The sequence below is a fragment of the Engraulis encrasicolus genome, chromosome 22 (assembly GCF_034702125.1).
Source record: "Engraulis encrasicolus isolate BLACKSEA-1 chromosome 22, IST_EnEncr_1.0, whole genome shotgun sequence".
Taxonomy (NCBI): domain Eukaryota; kingdom Metazoa; phylum Chordata; class Actinopteri; order Clupeiformes; family Engraulidae; genus Engraulis; species Engraulis encrasicolus.
Genome location: NC_085878.1, coordinates 51,873,289 through 51,897,151, shown reverse-complemented (window position 1 = coordinate 51,897,151; position 23,863 = coordinate 51,873,289).

Below are 23,863 nucleotides of genomic sequence, written 5' to 3'. Positions count from 1 at the left end.
TCTACAGACCACTGAGTGCTTTATTTCTTTCAATTTTTTTCCAATTTTTATCCATCATTTTTTTCAGGAATTTGAAAAACGTTTTTTTTTTTTTTTTTGCGTTACGCCCCTAAACGTCAACCACCCGCCTATACCGTATACATTAAATCGGTCACGAGTTTACAATATGCACCCAAACACTCTGTGGATGGCATATCGCCCATGGCAATGTGTCCTGTGTTTCATACTTAACAATAGTAAACCAGCCATGTGTCATTGCACAGTATATTTTTAGTGTAATTTCAACACTTTGAGAGACGAATTTAACACACAGTATTGGGCCTAATCGCTAAGTGGTGAATTGACACTAGTAAAATTGAACAGGAAACGCCCCAGTTTCCACAGTGATGAAATGCAAACATGGTCTAATACGAGGCTGTGCATCACTGGCTAGATCAATACATTATCGCATCACTGCTCACACGTGCATACACAGGCACAGACACAGACACAGACACAGACAGACACACGCACGCACGCACGCACGCACGCACGCACGCACGCACACACACACACAACCTGCATTAAGCAGCCGTGGCCTAGGGGTTAGAGAGTTGGTCTTTCAATCTAGGGGTTGCAGGTTCGAATCCCCCCTGACCTCTCCCGATATCTCCATCCATGGCTGAAGTGACCTTGAGCAAGGCACCTAACCCCACACTGTAACCAATACCTTGACAAATAATAACTGTAAGTCGCTTTGAATGAATGAAAGTGTCAGCTAAGTGCAATGTAATGTAATTAAGCGCGTGCTGTAGTTGGGGGTGCTGTGGCACGGTGTTCTAAGGCCCCCATCCACAAATGGACTCACTGCCCATGGGGACTCTGGCCCGGGACACTTCCCAAGCCATCACTCTCTTTCTGACACTTCATCATTCGTTTTATCAACAAAACTGTTACAATGTATTTTCAGAATAGATTTAAACTAAATGTTGTTCCAGACATATGTTGATGGAACAAAGCTAAATAATGTTGATGAGTTTAAATATTTAGGTGTGACCTTAGATTATACTCTTAGTTTTAAGAAACACATTAAAAAGCTGGGTAATACTGTAAAGTATAGCATATCAGATTTTAGACATATTCGTAACTCACTGAGTATTGATGCTGTTGTGACTTATATCAATGCTTTGATTATGTCCCACCTGCATTATTGTTTATCAACACTGTTGGGAAAGTTACTCAAAAACTGTAATGCACTACTTATTAGATGTTACTGTCATTTAAAAGTAATGCATTACATTACAACATTACTTTTTTTTAAAGTAAGGCATTACACTACTTTTGCATTACTTTTAGTTACTTTAGCCAAAATGACTGGAAATAAGGATTTGGCAATCTACAGCCCAAATCTATGAGGTGGCATGACTTTCACCTGCCATCCATCCACAAGTCGCTTTGGAAGCCTGCAGACTGAAAACCAACATTTTCAGGAATTGTGTCTTACCCACATACAATTGATTCACCAATACAATGATTAATGCTTTCTCTTTTTACCACACCTTACCATGCACAAAAGCGCGTTTTTTTTTTTTTAAAATCTATTACGGACGCATGCAGCACAGGCTCCGTTGCACTTGGCTGAAACATAAACAGCTAGTTCTATTCATGCAACTATTGCGCTGGAATTTACAGTGATAGGCTACAGAGTGATGCAACGACAGCAAGCATTTTCAATTTCCCTACTTAGACAGGCGAACGTGTCACAGTGTGCATTTTGTGGTATGCTGTTCTTTGGTTTAATGTGTTATATTATTTAGTTACGTTTGCAGTGCTTTGCTGTGATTTTCTGTTTGCCGTGTTAATCTTTATTTTTGTGACACAACACTCAGCTGCCTCCTGAGATACTGACAAGTCAAGTGATTGGACTAATGGACAATAATGAACTGGCGTGGCTGCGATCCCCTAATTGTTTGCAGTGTCTACTAATGTTTGCTGTGCGTGGATTGGTTTTGCAGTGTGTACTAATAATTGCCGGGATCGGACAATGCCAAAGCCAATACCCAATCATTGACTCTGAGAGACTGGTTGGCTGGACTGAATGGGCAACAGGTGGGGTAGGCGTGTCTGTCCCTTCTTAACAGGTACCCCAGCAGGAAGATGGGGGAGACGAACCAGAGGAGAGCAGCAGAGCATACGGAGCAGAGCAATTGGAGTTTGGAGAGCACCGGTATCCAAAGAGGGTTGAGACAAGAGGGCTTACTCACTTCATAACAGCGTAGTACGAAATGATGGCGAGGGGAGTACGGAAATTGTATTCTTCTTCTACGGTCAGTATTGGAAGCACCTGGGAAGCATGCAATGACACTTCCGCGAGGGTCGGAGTGTGGAACAGGTCATAGGACAGCGTGAATGTTTGTCAGCTGTCCTTAATTACCCCCAGCAATTACTGCTGACCAACAGCTGCCGTTAATGTGGCCACAAATTATCCATGGTGTCGCCCCCTCTGACCATGTGCAAGGGAGTACGGAATCGCACCCACTGACCAATGACCTTGCGCAAGGGAGTTAATTTTCCATCCAACCGTGTACTCAGGCAACGCTCCCGTACTACACCGTGGCCAATGCATTTCCCCCCAAGAGATTGTTCTTCTGTTGAGTTTCTTTGCCGGTATCTGACTGTGGTATCCACACGGATTACACCACCGCTCTCAACATGGGATCTGGGCTGTGGTTGAGCCACAGCCAGCCAATGTAAGGGCCAAAACATACCAAGGCGGAACGGAACGGTACCGTGACGAACGCGGTCTTTCTGCGGCGTGTTTTTCTCTGCCTTTCACACTGACAGCGTCGGCGTGCGCGGCCAGTCCTATTCAAAACCCTCCCCACAGCCAAAGCTAGCATGCTACTTTGCCATTCATTTGAATGAGACACCGCCGGTCGCCGGCGTGAAAAATACGCTCGAGTTCTATTTTCCAAATGCAGCGCAGCGCGGAGCCGGCTCCCGCGCCGCTGACGCTCGACTACCGCCGGTTGGTGTGTAAGGACAGATAGGTTTCAATGTATTTTCACCGACGCCGGTAAAAAACGCTGCCGTTCCGCGACGCTTTACCGCCTTGGTGTGTAAGACCCCTAAGTACGCCTCCGACCGTACTTACTTGTCTGTTGGTTGTATGAGAAACTTCCTACTGCTGAGACAGTCTCTCTCTTTCTCTTCCCCCCCCCACCTCGGAGCATCGTCCTGGCCAGCTCGACGCACAGAGGAGGAGACGCCATCGGGAAGGGACAGTAACCCTAGCATGTTATGCTGAGCTAACTGCTACGGGCTTTGGGATCGCTACTGCTGCTTCTTCTGCTGTTGCTTCTGCTTCTGACCGCTTGCTTGCTGGGCTGACCGCTGCCGCTGTCTGTCTGTGTCTGTCTGCTTGCTTGCTGCTTGGTGGGCTACCTGCTGCTGCTGCTCTCTGGTGGTGGGGCCTTGTTTGTTTATGGTTTGGACTTTTGTTGCATGGACTGCCATTTTAAATATAGGACATTTTTAGGTACATGTATTTTTGGATTTTGTAATAATAATAAATGTATTGAAACTTATACGAAACAGTTGTTTGTCTTCTCACTATCCTCCACCACACCTGCAAATTTGTCTGGTCACTGACAAACTGTAAGAAAACCAAAAAAACCAAGGTGACAAACGTATAATATTTTATTTCAAATGGATTTATTTCAATTTTAGTGGTGTTAGTTGATCAAAAGTGAGGGGGATGCAACGTACTCATCCCCCCTGTCGGATACCCTGCCGTGTCCCTGTCTCGTGCGAATGGGATGCACCCCCTCCTTTCCTGACTATTTTGGTGGTGCTATGACACCTCTTCAAATCGTCAATTTTTTTGTAGGCTACTGTTTTTCGACGTGGAAAGCGGTTTGGGTTTCAAGCACAGTGCATTTAACTGAAATTTTCTTGCCGTCCTTATTTTCAATGAAGTCAAAGTAGTGGGCATATACCCATCTTGAAAACGAGCAAGCTGAATCTTCTGGAGCGGCCATCCTTTGTCAGCCTGCCATTTCGAGAGACGAAGCGTGAAAGAGGAAGCAATATTCTGCGTGGAACTTTAAAATCTCTGCGGGGACGTATCAGATGCAATAGGCCTAGCTGATCTCGCGGTGATCCGCGAACATTGTATAAAGAAAACAAAATACCCACACAAAATTTTGGTTAAAAAAAATGCGTTGTAATGTGCAAGTTACTTGCATTGTAACGAGGACATATTACCGATTTTTGCCCTGTAATCCGTTACAAAACTGCGTTACTCAAAAAGGTAATGCATTACAGTAATTAGTTACTTTTGTAACGCGTTACTCCCAACACTGTTTATCAAGCTGGTCCCAGGCCAACAAGACTGTCTTAATATCCATTGATTCACTATACAAGCAGGCCCTGAAGGTCCTAGATAGAAGATCTTTTCAGTACCACCATTGTCCCATACTGAGCAAGTATAATATGCTCAGCCTTGAGAACATCATACAATTTTCTGATCTGCGGCTAATCCATAAAATCATTCACAATGCAGCACCCCCACCTCTAAGAACATTTTTTTCAACCCTGCTCTAAACTGATGAGCAGAACGTCAAGATCCACCATTAGGGGTGATTGTAGTCTCCCAATCCGACGAACTGCTTTTGCTCAATCAGCCTTCTCTTTCAGGGCGACCAAAACATGGAATAGTCACCCAGTAACCTAAAAAAGTATTATTGATTATCAGGCCTTCTCAAGGGGTGTGAAAAAAATGGATATTAACCAACCAGTCTTGTCAACATTAATCATATGTTTTTTAATTTAAAATATGAATCACACTGTATGCCATTTTAATGTGTGTGTGTGTGTGTGTGGGGGGGGTGTTGCATGGCCTATGGATGTGCTTATTTGTTTATTTGTTTATGTACTGTATTTTAATATTTGTTTTACCTGTCCAGGGACTGCAGATGGAAATTAGCTATATAGCTATAATCTGGCACAAGCCATGTTTTTACTTCTGTAAACAATGTGTATTGTGCATGGTCCCTGCTGAAGTAAACTAAATAAACTAAATAAACTAAACTGAACCATCATATATGGTGAATTCAGGTAACTTGGGCCACTTTGGGCCATTCACTTGTCTACAAAAAAGTGGCCCAATTTACCTGAATTCAAAATGGATAAAGGCCTATTTCAAAACTATTTTCAAAAGCATGTGCTCTGACTGTTTTTACAGACAGTCTAGCAAGTTGTGTTCCTTAGTGTGTCATAGGAAGCTGTGGGACACTACATGATTGTGAGCATGAATCTGTGTGTGTGTGTGTGTGTGTGTGTGTGTGTGTGTGTGTGTGTGTGTGTGTGTGTGTGTGTGTGTGTGTGTGTGTGCACGCGCGCACCCATATATGTGTGATGAGTGTTAGTCATCAGTGCCTAGCCTGAAATACCATCCCTTTAGGCATCTGAGTCACCGTGGCAACACCTACTCACAGCACTACAGCAGAGCGTCAAGAGACGGAACGGTAAGAGACATACTATAGAAGGGAGGGAGAGGGACAGAGAGGAATGAAGAGAGCACTGAGACACAGTAAGGAGGCAAGTAGGATGAAGAAAGGAAGATGAAGGAAGGAAGGATGGAAGAAGAGAGGAGGAACAAATAAAGAAGCCAGGGGTCGAGATTAACAGGTGTGGATGTTACACCAACACAATTCAACACAAACACAATGCGCACCGAACCAACATTGCCTTGTGTTTTTACTAAGGTCGACTTTTCTTTGAAGAAGATCTCTGTCCTCTGCAGAGCACTGCCTTTTGGAGCCACTAGGGGAGGATGGCATTCCCAGGTGAAAAAGTGGTTCAATTTAGTACAATAAAAGCATGACTGAAGTGTACTTAGCATGTTAAAAGTGCACTCGTGCTTTTTGTGCTAAGAAAAAGTATGTTTACAATATGCTTATTTAAAGTGTACTTAAAATTAGATGTAATTAAGTTGCTCTCAAAGAAAGTACACTTAGCGAGCCATACTTCAAGTGTACTTCGAAGATGTTTGGCTAAAGTGTATTTAGAGGAATATACTAATAGTGTTCTAATAGTGAACTTACTAAAAGTGTATTTTTTAATAACATATTGCAATTGTACTTTTTTAAAGTGCAATATGATTACACTTCACCCAAATGTCTTCGAAGTGTGATTTTCTATAGTGCGCTTTAAAGTAAATCGCTTTAACATATTGCAAGTACACTTTTTCTAAGTGCACCATGATTGTACTTCACCCAAATATATTCAAAGTGTGCTTACACAAAGTTCATTTACCTATCATGCACCATCATGCATGTACCATCATGTAATGCACTTCTTGGAGCTAAATTTCTCAAACAGAAAGCCATTTACCTCTAAGGAATATCTTTGGTTTGCATGAAAATATTACTCCTTGTTATATTCTGCGTTTATTGTAGGAGTTTTAACATTTTAAAGTGGTACCCAAAAAATGGCCATGTTCCCACCGTCATTATGATGGTCACGTATATGTTCTGGTATATATAGGCTCACACTTCCCATGATATCATGGTGAGAGGTAAGTTGGAACTAGTTGTTCAAACAAAGAATTAAGGGTCACCATTTGTGATCAATTCAAATGATCAACTGCAGGAAGGTGGAACAAGAATGAAATAAAGTGAAATGTGTATCTGAAATATCAGTCATGCTAGGCATGCATACTGTATCACTACTGTGACATGTGGCTGTGTGGAATGTACAAGCTCTGAGGACCAGCATGGATTGTAGTATTACATTTGTATTAGGCCTATTCATTGTACTTGGGAGTGTACTGTAAATATACATCAAGCATACCTGTTATATATTTACAATACTTAATATGATATACTTTTTACAGACTTAAAATGTTCCAATGTAGTCCAAAGAAGCAAGAAGTTAATATACTTTTATTGTACTTCTAGTAACAATAAAATGTTATAGAAGTGTACTCAAGCACACTATTAATGCCATACGAATGCATGAAAAGCGTGTTTGGAGCATACTTTCAAAAGTATGCTTGTAGTGCACTTAAAGTTGTCCAAAAGCAGTGCCAATTTAGCATCCTCAGTGTGCTGCAAGTGTGCTGAAGTACTGCTTTAGTAGTGCTTCAGCGCACTAATAGTGCAATGAAGCGCACTTTAAATCGCCGAAAATAGTACACTTTGTACTAAGTACGGTCAAAAAAAGTACACTTTAAGTATATGGGTTTTTCACCTGGGTTCACAATCACATTATCTTTCTGTGTGTGTGTGTGTGTGTGTGTGTGTGTGTGTGTGTGTGTGTGTGTGTGTGTGTGTGTGTGTGTGTGTGTGTGTGCTGGACCGTTGACCGCTTTGGCTACTGTACTGTTGGTCTCAGAGTGTGTTTTGTGACCTTTGCAGATCAGGTGTTGACAGAAGTAATGTTCAGTTCATACAATCTCTCAGTCTCTGACAAACTAAAGCCTGGCTCAAACTACACGACTATCGCGCCGATTCTCGGTTGAAAACCCCCCTACCGACAATCGCTGGAACGTTACCCCCCAGGAAAATCGCAAGCGATTGTCGGCAAAGATTTCCTCGTTGTGAGCGACGTTCTAAGATAGAACTTTAGTAGCTCAAAGAGTCGCTGATCGCAAATCGTAGAAATCAAACAGTGTTTGATATTTGCGACTGGAAATAGAACGTCAGGCATTGTCTCGGTGGCTGCAAGCAGCGACAAGATTGACAGTTGCGATTCTCTTCTAGTGTGCGGTGCACCCCGACGCCAAAATCGGACACACAATCGCTAGTCGTGTAGTTTGAGCCTGGCTTAAGAAAAATGTTTCGATACAGTAGCAACCGGCACTTTGGTCTCTGGATATCATCCTCCAACTGTTAAAGCGTTTTGCAAGATAACCTATAAACGACTGCAGCAAATTCTTCTGAGGCCAAATGTGCAGAGTCTGTAACACAATGCAATATTTTTCATCTGCATATGGATGCACAAAACAGTTGGAAAGAAGAGGGACAACACCAATTAATATTAGGAAAAGTACTGGATCTAATACTTAACCTTGTGGAACTCCCTTGGTTATTAACAAGGATTCATATCGAACATTTCCCAATTTCACAGTGAGGTCTGTCCAATAGATAATTCTGAAACCAGAAGTGGAAAAGTACTGAGAAAATACCGAATTTCACAGAGAGGTCTGTACAATAGATAGTTCTGAAAGCAGAAGTGGAAAAGTACTGAGAAATTGCAATGGTGTAAAACTTGTTCACTTCAAACATATTCAAGCAAACATAAAACATCTCTTAAATAATTAACTTGAGTTAACAACACAGTGGGCATGGAAAAGTTCAAAATATGCATCAGGCTCTGCTATTATATGTGCTATAATATTAATGAGTTTGAGCTTCAGTTTGATAAATGAGTTTGAGAAAAACTGTAGGCCTGGGTCTAGATCAGGAACTTGAGTTATAAGGTGAAACTTATAACTCAACTATAACTTTTCGTCCCCTGTGCTGTTGGACTCATGCATGATGGCAAAGTGGTTCAGCAGCACTGAGAATGTGTTGATATTACCAGCACTACTGACATTGTTAATGTTAATGTTTATCTCATTTAATCTCACTCATCAAATCCACTCACAGTTTAGCAAGAAAGAGTCATTCACACATTTGAATGTCTCTCTGACAGCTCAAAGTTTGCATGACTGCTTTGACTTGCGCTTTGTAATGAATCTGCTGATCCTAAATTCAAGACGCTTTTCGATAGTGGAAATGCTACACGGGAGACACAGAGCCAGGTATTGAGGGGAAAATGGCGTGCATTTATGTAATGAGGAAAATGAATTAAACGTAGGTACCTACAGCAATCACTGTCCTGCTGTAAAGTCCAAACTCTGCTCAGCTTTAATTTTGTGACTGACACTTGAACATTCTTTTGAAAAATCTGCTATTGGAAAGGAATAAGTGAGGCCCTCAACTGTAATAAGTTTTACAGTGTGTATGCAAGCCTACAGCAGGGTATACTTTAGGCCAGATGTCATAGAATTTATTTCTGCATTTTTTGCCATGTCCACCTCCCATTGTTAAGGTCAAATAACTCTAGCTTAGTCTCATCTCACCACAGTATGATTTCCCAAAACGCTTTTAGCTTGTCCAGATAAGCTTTCTGCATACGTTTAGCAACGTATTTCTGATGGATACACAGGAAAGCCTTTTTATGCATCACCCATCCAATGAGCTTTTGTCTTGTGAAAAGTATACGCGAAAGGACCCATGTCTAAGTATGCACTATCAGCAACTATGGTCTTGTAGTTCTATGGAGGTGTTCTGTAGTGTGCCTGTTACCATTCTTACCATCATTTACCCATGCCTTTTAACTATTTTTCAACAAACTACATTTTCCTTTCACAAGGACCATTCCTCTGGCTTTCCATGCTTTCCACTCAAATGGATTTCCATTTCTGGCTGTTGAGAAACATTGTCATTGACTTCCAGATTACTTTGTGTACCTTTCTCGTTATTCATAGTAATGAATTATCTTTGTTTGAAGTCTGCAAAGAGTTGTTCAGAGCCCACTATATTGCCACTCTCCAAGACAGAACTTAGGACAAGCCTAGTCTGCTAGTATGTTTGATAAATCACTGATTCTTGAAAAAGCGGCTAAAACATGTCTCAGCAATAAACTGCCAATTCTGTTGAAAATAAACAACATTTTCATGAACAAAATGAATCCAGGTAAAGACCCAGGGGTCTGTTACACAAATGTACAGTCGTTTGAAATATTTAAGTGTAATTTTATTACTTTTCATGGCTATAAACCTGCCCACACCCTGTAAAAACAGCTGTCCCAAGGACAGACATCATCATTTCAATTGACTTAAAATGTAAAAATCACTGATATTATTGAATAATATCACCATGATGTGAAAGTCCATATTGAAGTGGTTCTGCAGATATGCACATAGTGTGTGTAAAGCAATATTTAGTACTATTTTCTGATTGCTCAAAGTGTGTCCAGCATATTAGTCACCACCGTCAGATTTTTTTTTAAAGACAATAAAATCAGGTATGCACAAGGTCATTGTCATTACTTAGGACCCCGTTTCAAACCTTTAGCTATACTGAATACTTCACGATCACTGAAGCTCCTGTAATGTACTAATTTCTCCTCAATTTGTTAATTTGTTTGGACACTGGTACTGTCCCAACCATAAACTGTCAACACCGTCGGGGGTTTTAATAGTATTATGTTACGTTAATGTTAAATATATATACATTTTCAGAAGCGGCATGAAGCCCCTAAGAAACAGAGCGAAAACGAAGTGGCTAATGTGAGCAAAAAATGCATAATATGTAAAAGAGTGTTTTTTTGTCTCACACCGTCAGATGTCACGACCGTCAGATTTTGTTCCGCTCATCATCTTGTTGCCTTTAAATGTTGAAAATTCACTTTCATTCTATTTTACAACCTGTTTTAGCCACTTTCTCAAGAATCAGTGAAATAACATTTTAATGACCAATCACTTCTGGCTTAGTGACTGAAGGGATTCCAAAGTCATTAAACCAGTTTGTGCTGCAAACGTGAGCTCTACTTCATATTAATGGAATAACCTCTTTGGGGTGCCCATATTCATGCAAATGTCAAGTTTTGTTTAAATCCACGTACAATTATTTCTCTTACACCTATTGAAATTCATCCACAGCTGACATTTTTCACTTTGCCATCAGTTTAATATGTGTTAAAATGAAGTTGCTACTTTAAAATCTCAACGAGAAATAAACCAATGTAATGATTTTCCAAAAGTGTGCCCAAACTTTCTCATGGCACTGTATATAATTTAAGGTGGATCCTACCAGTCTCTGTAACTGCCAGGTATAAATAGATTCCATGGTGAGCTGTGAATCTCCAATCAACTTACTAGCCCATTTCACAATCCGATTTAGGGAGTTTTTCTTTTTAGAGTTAGGTTGCGGAACCATGACACATGGCTGAAAGAAATTACGGACTCAGTAAAACATCTGTAAATCATGGTTAGCAGCTTTTTATCAATATGGAAGGCTGCCAGCTTCCTAAGGCAATGAAGGCGCTGGTTTGCACTTTTGTATCCAGATTCACAGTATGACACAAAGCTGAGTTTACTATCAATAGTGGTCCCGAGATGTATAATTGTCTACACATTCCACTGCCTAACCTTTTATGGTAAGTGGATCCTTATCAGTTGTGCTTCTCCGAAAGTCAACGTGCATGTTTTTTGTTTTAGAGATGTTCAGTTGTAGAAAGGACTGCTCACACCAGTCTACAAACTCCAGGGGCCTCATTTATCAAGCGTTCTTAGGCACAGATCTGTGCGTAAAGCATGCGTGCGATCATTCCTGAGCAAAGTGTGGGATTTATGAACATGTACTTGAACATAGAAATGTGCCTAAATCTACACACACCGCAGACCATGCGTGTGAGTGGAAGAAACATGAAATCATAAATAATATTGACCGTGCAAGGTACAGTTTGCTTTGAATGGCAATGGAGTATGACAGTGTGGTATTTGGCAGTGTTTTCATCCATGTGTGTCTCCTTCTTTTATTTATTTTGAAACACTGTCCTCTCCCTGTCGACCTCCATTTCTGCCACGGAAATGTTTCTATCTCTGCACTTCCTGCCAGCGCTTCGAGTGGTGCGTGTGTCCGCATGTGTTCATGTGTGTCCAAACAGGGTGGCGCCTTCGAATTAACAAGGCATTTGAATACATTTTAATGCCATATATGGTTACTTGGAGGCGTTTCTGGATGCAAATTACTCCAACAGTGCGCGTGCACAGTGATTTGGAAGGTGTGGGATTTATCATGCAGAGGTGTGCGTAGGAGCAGCCAACGCACGTTTGATAAATCCCGATTTTTCTATACTTGCGACCATTCTATATTTCACTCGTAGGACACAATTTAGAAGGCATTCTACGAACAAATGATAAATGAGGCCCCAGGACAATAGGACTATGACCTGTCTCGTTGTCCTTTAGCAGACTAACAATAACGGAGTCATCTGCATACTTCAAATATATCGGTCCTCCATGCTACTGCGACACATATTGCTATTAAGAATAAACAAAAGAGGAGACAGAACACAACCTTGAGGGGAGCCAGTGGAGGTACGAATCTGATCAGACAGCACTCCTTTGACCCGCACTCTTTGTGTCCTGTCAGTTAAAAAATGAAGTACCCAGCTCAGTCTTCATCAGGGCAAACTTTGTTAAAGGTGTTTTTAAAATGGAGTCAGTGTCATGTGACAGAGTGACACGACCAATCAGAATCAGTGCATAGTAAAATACTTGAGAAACATTTCAAAAATCCCTTCACTAGTGCTTATGTACACTATTCAATAGATTATAGAGCTAGTAGACATGATATGACAGAGTTTTGTAAGGCTACGACCTTTGAATAAGTGAATAAGAGGCCTATAGACCTAATACCAGGACAGACTGTAGGCCCTACCTACAGACATCTAGAAAGGCAGGCAAGAATTTCTGATGTTAGGATTGGTGGAGTTCAGGTACTGGTGGAAGGCAATACGTTTATTTTCCGACCCACAGAATATAAAACAAATACAAACCTCCCATAGCATTTTATTAAATGTTTGAAGGGATTGGTGTGACTGTGTATGTACCCCTCTTCCCACAGACCCAAGTACAGTCTGGCATAGTTAGGTGCATAGGTCGCACCCATTGTAGTGCCTTTGGTTTGCCATTAGATCGTATCCTGGAACAGAAAAATGTTATTTGTTAAAGTCCACTTTGTTAGGTCCACTAAGAATTCTGTAGGGGGGGGAGGTGGTATCAGGCAGGCAGAAGTGAGGCAGGGCTTCTAAGCCCTCTTCATGTGCAATATTGGTATACAGGGCCTCAACGTCCATAGTTACCAAAAAAACATTATCCACTTTTTGAATTTCCTCCAGTTTTTTAACCCATTGACGCCGGTTGTTGCGTTACGCAACATTGGCCCTGACGCCGGTTGTTGCGTTACGCAACATTATTGATTTGTCAATATTTTCAAGACGCATGGGAGATGCAATGCACAATATTTTGTTGAAATACACAAGAGGTGGGTGTTCTCGATTTTTTAAAGATCATGTGGCAAAAAAAAAGTTTGATTCGTCGACAAAAATGTCAAATGAAATCAACCATGCTCACTTCTGCAAACGTGGGTTGTTTAGACATTTCACACAGGTAAAAAAAAGGCTGTGGTTCGCGAGACACGCTGTTACAGCGAACGTGATGTTCAGTTGAAAGGTAATGAAGAGATTTTAATCGAGGAAAGGAAATATGATTGAAGACCCTTTAGATAGAGAGCAGGAGTGTGATTTGCCGCGGCCGCATGAAGAGGTAGGCGAGTGGCTTCCAAATAGACAGTCAGCTTCGCCCCCAACGTTATCAAAAGTTCACTCCGACACTCGGGGCAATTGGCGAAGGTGCCAATATCTGAGGAAGCACGTCGTTTAGATATAGGCCTATTTCAGAATATTTTCACTGAGGAACTTTCGGATATGGTGATAGCCTATTGGTGAGGTAGACAACGGTAGACATGCGGATTATAGACGCGTGGCCACACATCCAGCTCAAAGTGGAGCCCCATCTCAAAATAGGATGAAATTGCTCATCGGTCTCTGCATAACGTTTGGAGGAATAAAACGGCCATACTCGCCGGTGGGAGAGCAAGTGGCTGTATTAGACAAATGTCCCCCGATTTATGGCAGAAATGACTGCCTAATAATTATAATAATAATGATTATTATGATTTAGTTATAGTCGGCAATAGCTTAGTAGCCTAATAGACTATAGCCTAATAAATAGCAGCATCAAGTATTATCCTGAAAGCACATGAAACTTTTTTCAATCATTTGATTATGAGATATGATTTTTTTTTTTTTAAGGAATATGTGTTAGTGTTCATGCTGAAAGAGCATAATCCCATGAAAGCAGAGGATTTTACCTTTTCAATGCAATTTGTCCCATGTCCCTATGTGTTCCAGAGGCTGAGATATTGAATTTGTCATAGGAGTTTCCAACCATTTTTTCTTATCTCAAAAAACCCTCAGGCATTGGGGACCTTTTCTAAAAACGGGCTCAGGCGCCAATGGGTTAATACATCAGTGGTGTCCTGAAAATGTGCCTCGAGTGAGATGGTTATGGGTTTAATAAAGAAGTCAATGTACTTTGACACTGGCTCAGTAATGCTGCCAATGCCACTGATGATAGGTCTGCCTGGTGGAGTTTCAAGACATTTATGTATCTTCAGCAACAACCAAAAAGTGGCCAGCCAAGGCTCCTTTGGGAGCAGGAAGTTCAGTTAGTAATCCAGTTTCTTCTCAGAGCCTCATCTAACAAAGTCTTGAGTTCATTCGTGATTGAAATGATAGGATTACATTGAAGGGGGGCATGTAGTACTGGCCGTTTAGCTGTCTCAGGACTTCATGAATGTACTCTTCCTTATAGATAGAAGGCTTAGAGCCCTTTTAAGACCCGATACTTCAGTTTGTGATACAAGCGCCAGAATCGGTACAGATACTCCTTTGACATTACTATTTTCAAAAAGTATGCGGGCCACTTGAAATTCAAGATGGCTGCCCATTTTCCAAGATGGCCGCCATGCAGATATGAATTAGCAACTGAAACAACTGTCCAAATGGTGATACAAGCACTGGAATTGTCATAGATACTGCTTAGACACACTTCTTTTGAAAAGGCATGCAGGCCACTTGAAATTAGGGGTCGACCGATACAGGATTTTTAATGGCCGATGCGATACCGATATTTTTTCCATCACCCTTGGCCGATACCCGATTTCCGATACCCGATACGGCCGATACCGATATTGTTAAAAAAGTGTTAAAAATGACAAAAATCAGTACTGTATCATTAAAAAAAAAATCCTATCCCATCACCTTTTCATCACACCATAACTGACCATGAATATCAGCAAAATAACTGTCATGTACAAAGCACACTGAGCAACTAGTTTTTCATCTGTAGCCTATACTGTATTATAGCCACCTAAAAAGGTATAGGCCAGGGGGTGCTGTGGCGCAGCGCGCTAAGCCCCCCCACATTTGGGCTTGCATGCCCACGGGGACCCCGGTTCGAGTCCGGCCGGGGTCATTTCCCGATCCCACCCCGTCTCTCTGTCCCACTTGTTTCCTGTCACCATCTCAGACTGTCCTATCAAAATAAAGGCATAAAAAGCCCCTAAAAATACATATTAAAAAAAAGTATAGGCCTACATAAGGCATTACAAATTCAAAGGACTGTGGCTTGACAGTGGTACAATAGCATAGAGCTTGACTGTAAATTTGAAAAATGTTGGGGATGACCAAGATTATTATGGGTTTAAATATGTATGCCTATTTTTTCACCTGTATAGGTGTACTTGATTTAGGCCTACTAGGGCCTTTCACAAAATACATCAAATCAACTAAATAACAAACAAAAGCCCAAAATAACAAACCAAAGAAATGCAAACAAAACACATAGACAAGTAAAATCATTTTCTTATATTCATATTATAAAATACATTGCAAAGAATCCCACCAGTAAAAACACCCCTGTTCAAAATGGTTTGGTCCGCCAAACGGCGGACACCCCTCTATTTTACTCAGATTGGAACATTCACTTGTTGCTGAACGAGGAAGCGGCAGCTTGCCGGTGACCTGATCTGTTAAATGTTACAGAACTGTTTTACACAGTATTTCTAACCAAATAAACTTCTATGAATTGAAATAGCCAGTTTGCAAGTGATGCTTGTTACTCATTAGAGATCTCTAAACAGATGGAAGTTGATAAATGAATGACGCTACGAAATCGCGTTTTGAAACGCGGTGGAAATTTACACTGAAACATGCTGGAAGGCACTCATTACAACGCTAGGTAAGAGTTATGGCAAATGGATGTGATAAATGACCGAACAATGAACCAGGGAAATAAAAACAGTAGTTTACCCTCGTTGGAAGAGCTGGTTGGTTGCTCAACGAGATGGCTGCATTACCGCAGAGATACACCAGCGGCGACGCGATTCAAGCGACAGAGTGTAGCAGCAAGCGATACGAGAGATTGAGGAGACTAGAGTATGTCCGTACAGGCAGAAGGCAAAGCATTCAAGCATTCCCATTGGCTGTGGTCACTGACCTCTATACAGTCATTGGCTGTTGCGGCTTGTCGCCAAACCGCGTCATAGAAAGTTGAAAAGATTTCAACTTAAAATTGTCGCGAATCGCTCTAGTCTCCAGAATCGCTTTTGTCTCTCGACTCAATGCAAAGTCAATTACTTCCGTCGCTCGACTCGCTCAGATCGCCGCTGGTGTATCTCTGCGGTTATGCAGTCTGCATGCTGGTGAGTTGAATGCTACAGAAATGTTGTACAATATTTTAATTTATCCAGTTTGCAAGTGTTTGCTACCTATTAGATGTCGCTAAAACAGATTGAAGTTGAGAAATGAATGACGGTATGAAATGCCCGTTTTGAAAGGCGGTGGAAATTAGACAGTGAAACATATGCCGGTAGACACTCAGTTACAACGGTAGGTAAAAGATGGCAAATGGTGGTGATTGACTGAACAATGAACCAGGGAATTAAAATCAGTACAGAAAATGGATAGAGCTGAAACATTCTCCCTTTAGGCCTATTACACATGCCATGTCATTCAGTGTCCACATTAAAATAGGATGCATCTGAAAGTCTAAAACTTTGTGGCAGACTGCAAGGCTGTTTACTTTGGGGAGGGGTGACGCAGCTGTGTGCATTGCGGGTCTGCCAGCAACACAGAGCTGCCCGTCTGTAGTCAAAATCTCGGGGTGGGCGTATCAGCCAAAACCGCATGCGTATCGGCCGATGCCGATACACTTAATAAGCGCAAATATCGGCCGGCCGATATATCGGTCGACCCTTACTTGAAATCCAAGATGGCCGTCCATTTTCCTAGATGGCCACAATACATATTAGTGGAATCGGTTACGGGACAAAAAGGGCATTACTGTTACGGAGCTGACAAAAGCGTGCGACTTTGCACGATGCTTCCTTAGGACCCCCTCAATGATTTAAGCCTAGGAGCTCAACTGAAATATTCAATTTTCATATCAACGTATGGTACTGTACGTATGGAATAGCGGCCGACGAGGTGTCCCGATATCAAGGGAAATAATGGACAGGGCGAAGCGTTCTAACAACCCGACGGCACAGCCGAAGGGCTGTTCGGTTCACCAAGTCCATTTTCCCTTGATATCGGGACACCTCGAAGGCCGCTGTTCCGCTCATCACCCGGTTACCAGAATTTAAGTATTAATTTATTAATATGTTGATCTAGGGCTTCGTGAGAAAGTAGATTAACCACTGCGCTTGGTATGTTGCTATGGGCACCAAACGTTGGAGTGACTTGACCACCGAATGTGATAGAATTTACGACTGGGATTTTGACTTGACAACCAGATGCGATAGACCTAACGACGCGGTCTTGACTAGACAACCAGATGCGATAGACCTAACGACGCGGTCTTGACTAGACAACCAGATGCGATAGAATTAGTAACGGCACTTCGCCAGAAAGTTAGAAAAGAAGCAACTTGGACGCCCGCATGCCTGCATGACATCATAGGTGTCCTGCTACAGGGGAATAAAGGACACCTGCTCAGCCATTCAGAAGACGTTCCGTCTGCTCACCAGGTGATAATGTACTGTAGTGTACTGTACTGTAATATACTTTACTGTATACTGCACCGTACTGTATGCTACTGTACTGTACTGTACTGCACTGTACTAAACTCTACTGCACTGTATGCTACTGTACTATAATGTACTGTGCTTAACTGTACTGCACCATACTTTATGCTACTGTACTGTACTGTACTGTACTGTACTGTACTGTACTGTACTGTACTGTACAACTACATAGAACTGAAAAAATTAGAGCATTCTGAGGTCATGTACAATATGATGCAAAAAGGTGTGGGAATGAGTTATGTTACTGCTACCACTCAAAATCTTTGAATTAAAAAAGGTTAAAAAAGTCATGTGGCATTTTGTGTATATATATAGTATATACCATATGAGAATTGTTGTTTTATATAGATATTTTTCTTAAGGGTGGCCAAGACCTACGGTAGGCTACATGTTGCCCATCAGCTGTCATTTTTTAAGTAGCAATTAAAGTACTCAATGCTTACTGATATTACTGTAATGCAACTTGTGACATAAGTACTAGGGGAGGACTTGTTTGCATATTCAGGGGAAAAAAAATCACACACCTCTGCCTACTTACTCAACACCTACTTAAAAATCATTCCCATTTGATTTGAACTGAAGATATAGCCTACATGTATATTGAGTAATCTGTAATGCCATTCTTAAAGACTGAAATGCAGTCACTATATACTGTACATAATGCTACTTCTGAAATTTTTGAATTAGCTGATCTTATGGGTTCTTCAAACATATGAAGAGGTCCTGTCCTTTACCCTCTCATACAAATAAAAAAATATATGTTATGGCAATTAGAGGATGGAGAACCTGCTACCTTGGACAACATCTTGCACTGACACTTCCCCATTCAGATGCGGCTGAGCGAACATTAGCAGCAGTGTATTCTCACCATAGTTTTAGTGTGGGAAATGCTCATTTTAATTCAGACCAAGAATGTCCTCAACACGTTCACAATGTTACATTTGCTATCAAACATGTAAGCACAGGCTCAACCATATTTTCACACTAGGCCTATGTACATTTTTGTAGTTTCAACAATCTGGTCAAGCAGGCTACCTCTGCCCTTGCTTCATCTCTGCTGAGTTCAGGACTATATTAACATTGTCAGCTAAGTATAATGTCATGTAATAACAATGTAACGCATTACACAACATGACATATTGTATATGACATGGTAGAATGTTTTTTTCCGAGGGCTCCTGGGCTAGAATTACAGCATATACCCTAAAGAAACACTATGCAACATTTGGTGCTTTTGTCACGTCCGTAACGATAAAACCATTAACTGACTCCACTATAGTATCTCCTGCAGTATTCCTACAGGACTTTCTGGCAGCCATCTTGGAAAATGGAAGGTCATCTTGAATTTCAAGTGACATGCATGCTTTTTCAAATGAGTTAAGTCTAAGGAGTATTTGTACCCATTTTGGTGCTTGACAACATCATGCTCCACTTTTTTCATATAAGCATTGATACAGGCATTGTTGATGAGTGGAAAAAATGTTAATAAATATCAATAAATTATTAAAAATATTTAAAAAAATAAAAAAAATAAAAAGTTAATAAATATAATAATATAGTCAATACATTATAGTTAGGCATGTGCTCCCTTGCCTTCTAAATGTTTTAAAAGCAAATTCATCAAGGATACAGTAGCATCCTCAACACCCCTATAAGGGGAACTGGAGTGGGTCAAGACCAGACTGGGTCTTCATTAAAATAACATTTCTTACCAATTTTTCCAAAAGTTTTCATGACTAACGAGGTCATAGCAAGGGGCCTAAAATCATTTTGGACTTTGGAACCTCTTATCCTAGGAACAGGTACAATTATTGCATATTGCATATTTCCAACATTTTAGGACATGTTGCTTTTGTAACGACTTATTAAAAATATGGTGAAAAACTGTACACAATTCATTAGAACAAAGCTTAAGCAATCTACCACAGATATTGTCGGGACCACAGCTTTTTTCGCATTGGTGAAACGTACTGCTTTTTCAACTGAGCCCTTATTTATTACAAAGTGACCCTGATCTTCTAAATTATGAAAAAGTTCAGGGGCTCCTTACTAAAATCATAGGTGTCAAAATGGAAAAATAAATTATTAAAGGGACACTCCACCCATTTTGCATTAGGCTTTCCATTGCTAAACACCCAGTCATTCTTTTGAATGGTCTTGCAAAAATCTCTCAATTCCCCCTGAGATAAGAGAAACCTGCCTTCATCTCTTAACACTTCCTATGTCAATGATGTAAAAATGGTCATTTTGCATCATCGACATAGGAAGTGTAAGAGAGGTGGATTTCTGTTGAGACTACAAGCCTTTTTCCCACCTTTTCAACCCCGCCCATAGGGGGTTGGACCTAATGCTCTAACAGACCTATCACAGATCAGTGTCCCAGTGCTTTTGAAATCACTGGCATTGAGGCTCCGGTAAGCAGTGTTGCCAGATTGGGCTGTTTCCCACCCAATTGGGCTGCTTGAGATAGCCGTCTGCGGGTAAAAATGGCATTTTACAGGAAAACTCGCCCAATCTTTCCCATCGACATCAATAGAATTGGGCGGGATTTAGTGCTTCCAGGTGGGTTTTGAGCATTTTTTGGGCCGGAAATCATCAGCCTCATCTGGCAACACTGCCAGTAAGTCACTGGCATAGCTGGAAAGGAGAAGCTGGACCACACTGCAGCTTAGTTTTCAAGACTTTATTTTTTGCACACACCCGACCAACGTTTCAGTATTGCTACACCTTCTTCAGAGTCAAATGATAGCAAGAGAGAGACACACATTTCAAGACTTGACATTCACAGGTGATCCCACTTGGTTTGGCTAAATTGGTCTCATCTCATTGCAGGTAATTGACCCCACCCCCCAACACCAGGACAAGATTGCAGACAATTAGACAGAGAGGCTTCGTAGAAAGGCATTTTGGATTCATACTCTAAATTCAGTGGAGCCTCAGGGCATAAATGAGGGATGTCTTGCTCTCTGTAACAAATTGTTCCAGCATCGCGGCTGTGGTCTTGTAATAATTGTAGCTGTGGTTTTATTGACAATGTTCTTTGTGTATTGTTTTTTTCACTTTTTTATTTTGTTTTGGGAAGTTGGCAAGCTGTCTAATTGTCTACAATCTTGCCCTGGTGTTGGGCGGTGGGGTCGATTACCTGCAATGAGATCAGGCCAATTTAGCCAAACCAAGTGGGATCACCTGTGAATGTCAAGTCTTGAAATGTGTGTCTCTCTCTTGCTATCATTTGACTCTGAAGAAGGTGTAGCAACACAGAAACGTTGGTCGCGTGTGTGCACAAAATAAAGTCTTGAAAACTAAGCTGCAGTGTGCTCCAGCTTCTCCTTTCCAGTGATGTCTGTCCCACTGTGATGCACCTGCAAGCAGGGTTGCCAGATGAGGCTGATGATTTCCAGCCCAAAAAATGCTCAAAACCAGCCTAGAAGCTCAAAATCCCACCCAATTCTATTGATTTCTATGGCTAAAATTGGGGGGGGTTTTCTGCTAAATGCCATTTTTACCCGCACACGACCATCCTAAGCAGCCCAATTGGGCGGGAAACAGTCCAATCTGGCAACACTGCCTGCAAGCTGAGGGAGGGATGATGCATAGACTCCCATATAACTGGGTGTGGCCTGTGGAACTTGAGCATCGCAGTGCATCATGGGGATTGTTGTCACAAATCCATAAGCACTAAAAAGTCATTTTCTGCCTTTTCTTGACCAAGAAGGCACCAAATTAGAAATGTATGTTACTATTCTACTATAAATATGACCCACTTTCAGTAACATATTCATGTCTCCACCGGTGGAATGCCCCTTTAAGAGCATTTGCATGATCAGAGTTGAAATCTTGTAAAGTGACAGTGTTTACGTTTTTTGAGTTACCAATACCTGCAATAGATTTTCATACTAGACCAAGCTGAACCCGAATTGTTAGTAACCATTTTATTTTCCAACATTGTTTTGTTGCTTTTAGCTCTCAGAATTTCCACTTTCAAGTCCTTGGTGGCAGTATACAATTCTGCAGCAGTCCCAGGCTTAAGTGCATGTTTTTTTAGCCTGTGCATACAAGCTTTCACTGATTTTGTGACCCATGGCTTATTATTTGAATACCTTCACCCTTTTGCAAGGAATAATCAAGTTTCTACAAAATGTTACATAAGAACATTTTACATCCACTAATTCATCCAGGTTTTCCCTACAGGATTCTGTGAATATATCCGAATCAAACACGCCTTCAGACACTGCACAGATTCTTCATTCCAGTCTTTTATTTCCTTTGTACAGACCTTTTCCCTCTTTAGGACAGTTCTATTATATACAGTATGTGGCCATGAGATACACAAGCTTGTGGTCTCCATGGCCCAAAGGGGATAATGGGACTGACTTGTATGCCTCCTTCACTAATCCATAGCACTGGTCAAGAGTCTTTTCCTGTCTGGTGGGTTATGTATTGATAAAAGTTCGGAATAGTCTTCTTATAGAGACATGATTAAAATTGATTCGGGGGTTATTGATTGTAGTTTTTGAACAACACGGCTTTGCAAGGGGAGGGGGCGTGTGCTGCATGGTGAATATACAGGACTAATAAAAATAATACAATATCACAGATTCTGTAAGAGACCAGATACGCCACTGGTTGATTTCACGGTGTATTTCCGGTTTCCGAAACGAGGCAGGTTTGTATTAGTTCTATGGCAGATTTAGAACTGAAGGTGCAGTTCCACCCTTATCCACGTGGTGGCCCGGAGACCAGAATGAATGGAGTCCTATGGAGCAAACCCCCTCATGGTGCCTTTATCTCAGTATATGATTTTTTTATCGTGTAATTCGGATGTTGCTTTCGAAAGACTATATATAGAAAATACCCACGGCTGAGTTTTATATCTTTTGAGCCATGCATATGCTTAAAAAGTGATGTTTAAGTGTCTATGATGTCACATCCTTAGCAAAATGCTAGCGAGTAGTGAGCAACAAAAACGCCTCCTGTAACAAATCAAACGGACATATTTGCTTTTTTATTATACTGCTGAGTGAAACCCTTATTGAAATCTCCAGAACGACATTCAAATCTGAGCTTTGTTGATGAGACCTGGGTGAAAATTAAGATTTTTAACATCTAGCTCCATTGGGTCCCATTCATTCCTCTCTCCGAACCATAGAACTAATACAAACTAATACAAACAACTGGTACAATGGGGCTTAATAGCGAGTGGCTAGGCTGTTCTATAAGGGCTGTGACAATATCATCCTCGTCATCTGATGTAAACTTCCACTTTAAAGCCCATACCAAACATAGCAGGGCACAACTAACATGTGTTCTGAGACATATCTGTGTGTGTGTGTGTGTGTGTGTGTGTGTGTGTGTGTGTGTGTGTGTGTGTGTGTGTGTGTGTGTGTGTGTGTGTGTGTGTTATGCAAAGCTTCCTCACGTGTGTATATATGTTGGCCTACCCTTTCCAAGAATGGTGTGAAGTTTCAAGAGGAGGTCAAAATAGAGCAGGCAAGATAGCGAGCTGCTGCCCTTTAGACTCCATGACCTGCGTGCCTGTGTGTGTGCGTCCGTGCATGCATGTGTGCGTGCTTGCATGTGTAAGTGTGTGTGTTTGTGTGTGTGTGAGAGAGAGATAGAGAGAGACAGAGAGAGAGAGACAGGAGACAATGAGAGAGTATGTATGAGGCAAACTGTGTGATTGACAAATGCAGGCACCAGACTCTTGAGGAGCCAGGGGAATAGAGTTCTTCAGCGTTGACGTCAACTTGTATGCGGCGTTTGGACTTCCGGTTCTATGGCGATTTTTTTACATTGCAACACGCCATAGAGATTCAGGTTTGGCAAAAATATAAGTTGCACGCCAACAACGAACATTAGCGTGTCCCCGCATCCCTTTCTCATTAGTGGAACGGATCGTATCATCATGTTGGTGTATTCACATGTTAAATCATGACGATTATAATTCAATATTGCTAACCCCTTTCTGATCATTAAAACTTCCGAACTACATACTTTCCTTTGGTTGCCATGGGTACAACCCTCCGCACGTACATGACGTTAGATACAGGCGCCGCTTCTGTAGTCGCCAAAAGCTTCCGGTTTAGCATATGGACGCAACATCGTATTTATGTCGA